At 35.8% G+C, this 10,485-nt stretch overlaps 1 long non-coding RNA gene across 1 annotated transcript in view; it reads left to right on the top strand.

Annotated features, from left to right (window-relative positions):
• The first annotated feature begins 5,057 nt into the window (after positions 1–5,057).
• LOC103456723 (uncharacterized) overlaps positions 5,058–10,485 on the top strand; it is an 8,599-nt gene continuing 3,171 nt past the window's right edge. Inside the window, exons 1-2 of the long non-coding RNA XR_532307.1 lie at positions 5,058–5,138; positions 7,795–8,096. This is a non-coding gene — a long non-coding RNA (uncharacterized LOC103456723). The remainder of the gene's footprint in view (positions 5,139–7,794; positions 8,097–10,485) is intronic.

The raw sequence follows: 10,485 nt of genomic DNA, 5'->3' as shown, positions 1-10,485 counted from the left end.
AAATATCAAAATTGGTTAAGCTGAATAAAAAATAAAAACTTTGCAGTACAAACCACAGGGTGAAAATAGCAATATAACTTATTTTATCATTATATTTTTCTGTTACGACAGACTGTCTGTCACAGCTTCATCTCCTTCCACTCGACGTCCGATGTGAGATTTTGCTTCATAATATTTTAAAGTTGTCTGAGTACGACGACCAAAATCAATCAAATCATAATGTGACATAAAGGTCATCCAAGTTATGGAAATGGGTAATATAATTGGTGTAAAAGGCTCAGAAACAGCAGCCATCTTGAAATTAAAGAGGTTAGTGGAAATTGTGAGGTATTTCATGTAAATGTTTATGGGTATCCACATGTGAAATTTTTTAGGTGATATGCTGCAGTAAAGGTTTCAGGATGGCAGATCGTGAGGTTTGGTTTGGACATGTTTGAAACAAGACTGAGAATTATGTTTGCTGCACATAAAATATCTCAGCAATTATCACAAAACTTGTGACTATAGTTTATATTAAAGATTTTTAGGACTATGTTTCTTCATAACAGTGACATCAAAAGTAATTTCCACTCATTTTTCTTAACCTTGAAAGACATAGAAAAATATTTTAAAAAGTTGAATATATATTCATATATTTTTTACAGGTACTTGAGAGATGATGCATTTATATTAAATATAATATAAATAAATTATTTTAGCATTTTGTACAACATGTACTCATGATTATCTAAATCTTGGTTTGAAAAAATGAAGAAAAGTCATGAAATAAATCTGTAATATTTAAACACTGGGTATCACCACTAGAGGGCGCCAACAAACCTCGACTGATTCCTTCAGGACGAACTGAGTAAAGTTTCTGTTTTCAATCAGTTTGTCTGATGCAGTAGATAAAATACATCAGCATCACAAAACTAAAACTATTTAACAGTTATTATAGCTTATATTACAGACTTCTACATGTGTACATAACAGTGATGTCAAAAGTAATTTTCACAAATTTTTCTCAATCTTGAAAGACTTGGACATAGAAAAACATGAAAGAAAAGTGCGATGCTTTTTTGTTTCACAAATGGTGTGAAATTAGATTTTAATATTAAATCTTAAAAATGTTGATTAAAAAGTGTTGCTTAAAAATCACACATGGATAATCTATAAACCTGGGCATAAAAGACAAAGGAAAAGTCAGCTTTTATATTTTTATTTGAAATAAAGGTGGATTATTACATTGGATATAACCACTAGAGGGCGCCAACAAACCTCCAGTGGTTCCTTCAGGACGAACTGAGTCTAAAGTTTCTGTTTTCAATCAATTTGATCAAATAATAATAAAAGCTCCACTAATTTAACAGTAAATCGTTGCTGCAGAGAGAAATTATAATTTTTATGTAATTTGTTCCAGATTCAGGTGAAGGAAATGTAAATAATTCAATATATATTATTATTATTATTATTATTATTATTATTATTATTATTATTATTATTATTATTATTATTATTATTATTATTATTATTATTATTATTGTTGTTGTTGTTGTTGTTGTTGTTGTTGTTGTTGTTATAAACACGCTAGCCAGTACAATTGCAGGTAAATGTGTCTCATGGTGTTCCACAAGGTTCTATTCCTGGTTCTCTTCTGTATAATTTATACATAATTCCTGATTATTATAACATGAACCATCTGTATTAATCTGTTTATGCTGTCAACATAAATCCTGTAAATAATCTCCTTCAATGTCTGACTGGATGTTTTTATGTTTATCTTTAAATTCCCATCCTGGCTCATTGGATTAAATCTGATTTATAGATAAATTTGACCTGATTCTGGTACCAAATTCAGCAGGTCTTAGTTTTAAAGACGACCTTCAACCTGCAGTAAGTTCCTCTTGACTGGCCTGGCGCCTCATTGGTGGAAACCAAACTGCAGCACCAGTTTAGCTCTGAAACCAGTTTGGTGGAAACCCAGAGAGGCGGAACATGATGCGACGTCCCAAAAAAACATTGACCCGTCACTGTCGACAAATTAAACCGAACTTTAACTATCAGTGGCCAAAATGGTTACAATAATGGAATGTAAGAATAAACATATCTCACACTTTTTAACCTTTACAGAAAAGAAAAGCGTTAATAAACGAAAGCTTCCTTTACTCTGAGGCCATTAGATTGCAAAGGTTTTCACACCTTTTAAGCATTTCCTCTGTCTGTCACGTTAAAACCTCAAACCTCAATGTGATTGTGAAGCAGAAGGAACGCTTAGTTTTACAAAAAGAAGATAAATATCTGAAAAGTGTGCTGCATTTGTATTTGGCTTCCCTGAGTAAATGGTTTTAAAACCTTCCTCTGCTGTTTCAACTTCCCCAGCTGCATTTTAGATTTTAAAAAATCTGTGAATAGTCAAAAGTTTCACTACACCTGGTTCTGTGTAGAACTGAAATGGACCCATTTGCTGCTTAAAATTTATTTAGTTATTTAAAGTAGACCCACTATGTAAAATTTACATTTTGTGCATTTTTACATTTTTATTTTGGGTTTCCATCGCTTCTAAAAGCAGCTCAAACACTTTTTAAAAATCTCCTAGCCATTTTTTGACAATAATCAGTTTGTTTTTGGTGTCTTTAAAATAAGCTACGGGCACTGTGGTGTTGCCTAGCAACCCCAGCCAAGCCCTGCCTTGTTGCCTGGCAACCCCGGCAGAGTTCTGGCACGTTTGGTCAGCTAGTTTTACCGTTGTATGGCTGCTGGAAAAGACAAGTGCTTTGCTGTTGATTTGCCGTCCAGAAACCACTTGCTGCTTTTTAGTTGATTGCGCAGAAGGTTCCACTTCTGCTTTTCAAAGACTGTATAATAGTGCATCTCTTTGCAGCCATTTCCACGTAGTAAACGTTGTGTTGGGGGTCGTGGCCAGCAGCAGCTTATTTGGATTTAAAGACACAGGAGGGCCTAAAGCATTTTATTCTGAAAGGAACTGAAAATAAACTAGAATCTCATTATCTAAGAAATGTAACAAACCTGCTTTGTAGAGGCCATAGGCCCATCCTAACCTCTTCAAAGAAGCATAATAGGTCACTTAGGTCAAAGAAATTTAACTTAATGACCGCTGAACTGTTTTAAAACTTTATTTCCAATAAGAAAAAAAAACGATATTTCATCCTGGTACTAGAATCCAGCTTGATCTGTTTGAACAGTTTTCAGTTTGGATTTATAATCAACTCTTTAGATCTCAATGATTTGCCATCTGTGGGTGAAAAGACACCAAAAAGTAAAACAAACCCAAACTTTTAATCAATAACCAACGAGTGGCAGAGTGAGGAGGCCCAAAAATAAAAGAAATGTTTCAGTGAAAGATGTTTCACTCTCCAGTAAACCCAGTTAATCTCTGCTGATAATCTGCTAAGTGCAGCTTCTGCCAAAGTTTACGTTTCTTTAATTAGTGAGCATGAAGCAAAAAACAGGAACTGTAGTGTTGGGCAATGATAGCTGAACAAGAAAAGATGCTAAAAGTAATGAGTGTGTTTGCAGAGAAATGGGTTGGCAGATAACAAGCCACACAGTCACACCGCAGCGCTGAAATACCTTCACCAAAACTGCTGCGTCACTAAGAGGCATTTAAATAGTGTCGCAAATAACAAGTTATCAGATTGAAAACTTTTTTTTCCATGGAAATGAGACATGAGGAGGTACAGAACAGAAAAATCTAAATAAAGCAGCGATAACTAACACGTACCTCCACTCAAACACAAGATGATGAAGCTTTACTTCAACTGAAGCAAAACACAACTGGACAAGTTAAACAGCCAAGTTTACAGCAGACAGTGCTTCAGTTTATAAAGCTCAGTTTAAGCTTTTTATTTAAAGACATTTTTTTGTGATTTCTTTTTCGGAAGGACCAATAAATAGGAAATGAAGAGGTGTGAGGGGATTTCTTTTCTGAGTATGTTTGGTTAGAGTGTGCAGTTTAATTGTGTATTTCCATTTTTAATGAGACATCCAGCTTGAAAAAGGCACAAATAAAACTTGTACGTATTTTTGCCTAGGCAAATGTCTTACTGCACTTAAAACTAGATGAAGCTGGCTTAAAAATGACTTTTCAGCAAGATAATTCAGCTTTTAAATCAATAATTCTTGAATATAAATGTAAGAAAAGCACTAGGTCCTTTGGCATATTTTGTTTTTAGTGAATAATTCTGAACTAGTACTGTTTGATCTATATTCAAGAATTATTGACAAGCTTATAATCTTGCTGAAAAGTTACATTTAGGTTATTTTTCTCTTAATTCAAGTGTATTAAAACATTCACACTAAAAATTAGGCAACATTTTTCAGTGTAAAACATGGGCTAAATGTGAAAAGCAGGATGTCTCCAATCTAAAAATCCAAAATGGCTGCCACTGTCACATTCAGGAACTGATGGACGCAGGGACTGAACAGCGAATACAAAAACAGGTGTTTATTTAGGAGATAAACTATTTCTTGTTCAGACAGGCCGGGGTCAGAACCAGGGAATCCAAATCAGGGTCAGGCAATTCCAGATCTCGGGGTCAGACAGACAGGGGGCTCAGAGCCAGCAGGTCCAAATCCAGGTCAAAACAGGTTCCAGATCTCAGGGTCAGACAGACAGGGGGTCGAAGCCGGGAGGTCCAAAACCAGAGGTGGGGGTCAGGATCAGGGACAGGAGAGGCAACTAGRCAGAAGGAAGAGACAGACAGGTTAGTTACTGGGCAGTTAGCTCAAGTTACTACAGCAGGCCTGAAAGTGTTACAGCTCAAGTTACTACAGCAGGCCTGAAAGTGTTACAGCTCAAGTTACTACAGCAGGCCTGAAAGTGTTACAGCTCAGGGTTTCACAACAATCTAACGCCTGCAGGGGGAAGATCCGTCCTTATATGGCAGCAGCTGGGGATCCGGGTGATGACGATCAGGTGTGAGTGGTTACAGCTCAGCAGCAGCTTTGACAGCCACTTTCTCAAAATGTAGCAATAAGCTGTTTATTCACTTCTGTTTGTTAATTAAATGTTTAAAACCGCTGATGGTGAACATGTTTCAATGCTGCTAGCTTGTTATGCTAACAGTAGCTGGCTTCCCACTGAGCACAATAACTATATGCTATAGCATATCCCTCCTCGTCTTTACATCTGGAACATGGTGAGTCGGGTTTGATGTAGCAACCAGAACTTGTTTTTGTTTTTTGGTTTATGTTGGATTCTTTTATGGTTTTCTGTTTTGTGTAAATAGTTTTTTTTTGTCTGTTTGTTTTGCCTGAACTCACACAGCAGTTTCTCTTTTCAAGCTCAGTTTAAAAAACATTATTTTTGTGAAAGTCTGCACTGAAAAACCACATTTCATGTCCCAACTGATTTTATTATCTTTGTATCTTTATCAGTGAAGGAAATACAACATTGGGTTAAAAATAATCCAGTTTTATTTAAGGTTACAAAAATAACGGATGCACAATTCTTTTAGCTTATTACAAATTTAGACAAAAATAAAATAAATTGTCATATTTTTTATTTAAATAAATCCAAAATAAGCCACATTTAAGTTTTAAATACACTCATGAAAATATTGACCAGAAGTATTTGAGTGGAAAAGGCTCAGAGCTTTTCAAACTTCTTCAGATCCCAGGACTCATAAAGGATCAGAGATGTCAGGAGGACAGTTCAGGTGTCCCTGAAAGGAGAAAAACAACAAGAAGAAATGCTTGAGAAGTCATTACAGCATTAAAAAAAATCATTAAACAAGCATTAAACAATCTGCCATTAAAATTAGATTTTTCTCTTGCTTCTTGGCTCTAACTAAAACGCTTTTGAAGATATTTTATTTTGTTGCTGATGCAGCCAACACCCAAAACCCGACACTTCCCTCCGTTAGTCATGCTAACACGGTCAACGTTGCTCAACTGTGGGTCGGTTTTCTACAGCAGAGCTTTCTACATGATCTAACACAAGAAAGGGAGAAAACGCAAAGTCACCGGTTGCCATGGTGATTTCTGCGTCGCCAAGGGGAAGGAGGAAGAAGCATCTCGGGTTCAAACAAACCGGTTCTGTGTAAAAACTATCAGCTGAATTTAAAACAACTGTGAACATTTAGAAGCGTCTGGTGGACGTGTGTGTGAAGCTTTATGAGCGATAAATGTTTAAAACAAGTTAAAGAGAAACTTTATTCCTGCTTCAAGAGAAAAACTGAGCTGAAATATAATGGAGTGAATCAAAATGTCCACCCTCGGCGCTCCGGGTGATTTAACAGAAAAATATAAGTGCTACAAATATGAGTGACATATTTGAGGTGAAAGTTGTAAATGTGGAGATGCAGGTGTGAGCATTAAATGAGATTAAATGTAAAAAGTTTCAGAATATTTCTGAGGTTTAGAAGCTACATTGTGATATCATTGAATATTCTCCAGCTAAGATTTAAAAAAAAAAAAAAAACAGTTTAAAATTTTAAACAATCACGTAAAAATGGTAAAACTTGTTAAAATATTATTTCAGTCAGGTGAAGTCCAACGTTTCCTGATCAATTTGAGATTTGATTGATGATTTTATGGTCGACAGAGTTGAACCTTTACACTCCTTCTTCAAATGTAAATATATTTATATTCTTTTGTGCACATTTAAAAAAATTGCACATTGTCACAACCAAACTCATGGCACTGGAAGTTAATATTTAGTGTTCATATGAACACTGTGGGTCGTTTTAATCCAAACCTCCTACATATCTCACAGAAAGTGTTTAAAAAAGGCAAAAACTGAAGAAAATTAAACTTTAGTCTTAAATGTCATATATAGATTATTTGAGTAAATGTTAAATATTTAGTTCCTTTTCACTGAATTATGTTAATGTCACATCTTTAGCTACAAATCTTTAAATAAAACATTATGATTTCTAATATCAGTCAGAATTTTTATGTTTTAACATAAATTCTTAATGTTCTTTATCATGTAAGTTCATCATGAGATAATGAAGCTTGAAAACCCCAAACTTACATCTGCAATCATCTTTTTGATCCAGTGTGTGTGTCCTTTAATGCAAATCGTTTTGCCGTTCTCGGTTGTAACCCTAAAAACAGAAAAAAGACATTTAAAACAGTCGTTTTTAATAATGGGTCTAATATCAGAACCAGAACTAAAATCCCGTCCTGCTTACACATAGCCGTGCGTCGCGCAGTCTGTTCGTGGTCTCTGTTCGAAGCAGGTCTGGATGTTTTGTTTCTTAGGGAAGATGCAGGCCTCCCAGCAGGGCAGAGCCTGGAACCAGCCTCCTGCAGCATCCGACAGAGAGAGAGAGAGAGAAAGAGAGAGAGAGAGAGAGAAAGAGAGAGAGAGAGAGAGAGAGAGAGAGAGAAACAGAAAGAAAGAAAGAAAGTCACATTAATCATCACAATCACTTTTCTTAATTAAAACACTGTAAAAATGAAACATCTGAACTGGAGCCGTTTCCCTGAGTAAAGTATTCGCCAGATTTTTCTTTTTTCTTAAATAACAAGATATGATATAATTCATTTTAAATTTACAATCCTGCATTTTCTTTATATATGTGTCTAAGCTGATTTTTAATCCGCAAGTTAAAAATGTTATTTAATTTAAAACTAAATTAAATTGACAGAAATGGGAAAGAATTATGAAACAAAAATTAAATATAGAACAAAAAGAAGAAATTATCTAAAAACTTTTTTAAAAAAACAGTTTCTTTTTTAAAAAATTACCTGAATTTCATCCAGATCAAATTCTTAATTCATAAATTAAAGAAAAATTCACACAGAAGAGAAAACTGAATGAATATTTTGGGTATTTTTTACCTTCAGACGCCGAGATGAGCATCAGAGCAGCCAGACTGAGCAGGAAGATCCAGCGACTGGAAGAAAGAGGCGACATGATGCTGCAAACCTGGAGGAGAGGAAGACTGAACGTCTGAAACTCTGAACGTCTGGAAGACTGAACGTCTGAAACTCTGAACGTCTGAAACTCTGAACGTCTGAAACTCTGAACGTCTGAAAGCTGCTTCGCTTCTGGAGCTGCGATGAAGGAACCAGAGGATGACGATCTTTTATAGCAGAAAAATAGGAAGCTGTGTTGTCATGGGACACGTCTGCAGTGGAAACAATAAGTAAGAGCAGCAATGAGCAGACACACACACACACACACACACACCAAAAAGACCCCTCACCCTCCATGCTATGTCCATATATGATTTGGTTTGATGCAGCAGAGCTGATTGGCTACCTGTGGTTCTCTGATGTATTCAAACCACCAGAATAAAAACAGTTTGTGACATCATGACTGGTTCAGGCTGCGGCTCCATTAACAAAAGGAAATGGATATTTAAATTTGTTGTGGTTCTGAGTAAAGCAAATGTCACAGCTGTTAGGTTTTACTTTTATTTGAAAGTTTGATCTAAAAAGCCTTTGATGGAGTTTAATCAACACAAACCTGGAACTGAACATAAACAGAGCAGAGGATGGTTGTAAAATGTTTTCTGTCCATTTCTTTTAACATTTTAAGGTTCAGATTTGCTAAATATATGAAGAGAAATTACTCAGTTAAAACAAGTAATGATGGAAGATATATTGAATATTATGCTTTTACAGTTATAAAAATTGACATTCCTGGTCTTCAGATTACTGGGGTCAGTTAATTATCTTTCTGAGAAACTTTTCTTTTAATATTTTTTAGCACTTTTTCCACTGATATTTTTAGTGATACGCTCCAAAAAACCAAAATCTTACCACATCTATTTAGTCTAGTTTTTACTGTAAATGTCTTAAAATAAGACAAAACTAATTTACAACATGAGACATAAGTAAACAATTCATTAATATTGATGAAAAAGTACTATTGACAGAATAAACAAAATGTTTTTCCCATGTTGAAAGTGAAATAATATAGAAACTACACTGTAAAAACATAAACTCTTACCTAGTATTATGGTCTAGCTTCTAGCGTAAATATCTTAGTACACTTAATAAGACAAAACTAACTTAAAAATCACTTTTCACCAAGAAGTAAGAGCTTTTGTAAGTAAATGATTCACCAATATTGATTCAGAAAAGTTCTAAGTACTAAAAGACTTTTTCCCACTTTATAAGTTAAAACTAGACCAACATAGTTGGTTATATATTTTATCTTTTTGCTAAATCAATGCTGAAGTTTCAGTCACTCTAGTGTTTAATTCTTGATTGTTTAAACTTTTCCAAATTAGTTTTAAATATTTTCTGCTCAACCAGAACAAATTTCATCAGTTTTCATATCAATATTGTGTTTTTATGGTTTCTTAGCTTGTCTGAAGGAAGAATATTTGTACGTCAGGGATTTAAAAGTGTCTTAAGCTTAGCTGGTTTCATCACTCAGGAAAAATTCAGATTATTTCTGAGCCACATATTTGCATAATGTTCTCAAGTATTTCCCCTCAGTCACACATCTAAAACCGTCTCTAAGTGAGTTTATTAGCAGCGGAGGCTAAAAATAAATGGCATGTTTTATTTCTGGAGCGTTTTTTCTTCTGAGTGGGAGGAAGTAAGTCAGAAATGTTGGTGATTCCCTTCCCGTTTCCTAGATGACCACCACAAACACTGAGCTGCTGTTTGGTCATGTTATCTGAAATAGTTTGGCAGATGTGAATCAGCTCATTACGGCACCATGACCTCCTAATTATCAGCGTAACTGAGGGGAAAACATTCAAAACACGTCAACAAGTGATTTTGATGGCTCACTACAAACACAGGAGAGGTTGGTCCAGTCAAAGTATGGATTTAAATGTGACTAAAATATGACCATAAAACAGATTCATCACTAAAATCTTGTAAAGTTTTTAGCAACCTGACTAAACACACACAGTCAGCTCATCTGGGTGTTTTATCAGGAGAGTAGAGCCGCCTGCTCCGGCTCTCCTCAGTCGGGACAGAGGCTTGGATCCCTGAAGTCCTGTCCTGATTCCCATCGGGGCCCCAGCAGGCCGGGACGGGGACGGGGACGGGGACGGGGACGGGCCTGGGCCCGGGCCTGGGGCCGGGACCATGCCGCCCTCCCAGGCCCCGTGTCGCTGTGGTGCATTAGCTGCCGCTCTGTCAGACTTGGTGTTTACGTTTCTTAATTTTAAACTGAAGTGAAAAACACTGAACCATAACATCACATCTACATGTTCTGGTTTCCGCTCCTTCCCTAAACCTCGTAATTTTATTTTCTTAATTAAAACTTTTTCCTGACCTTATTATCTAGTTCTTGTAGTGTTAACATTTACCGTATTTTTCGGACTAGAAGCAGCTACTTTTTCCTTCGCTTTGTGGGTTATAGCCCGGTGCGGTTTTTCTGCGGTTTTTTCTTCAACCGCCAGGGGGCTCTTTAGCAGGAAGTGAATCATTGGAAGTCAAAATTGGAAATCAAAGAAGAAAGTGCTCATTTTCATTACTGTCCCCTTACCTTTTTAACATCTACATGGATGAACTATCAAAGCGCCTGAATTGTTGTAAAACAGGCTGTATAGTTGGTGACCGCATAAT

Source organism: Poecilia reticulata, linkage group LG20, assembly GCF_000633615.1.
Source record: "Poecilia reticulata strain Guanapo linkage group LG20, Guppy_female_1.0+MT, whole genome shotgun sequence".
In the NCBI taxonomy this organism is placed as follows: domain Eukaryota; kingdom Metazoa; phylum Chordata; class Actinopteri; order Cyprinodontiformes; family Poeciliidae; genus Poecilia; species Poecilia reticulata.
Note: the sequence above shows the minus strand (reverse complement) of the source record. Positions and strands in the feature narration are given on the sequence as shown.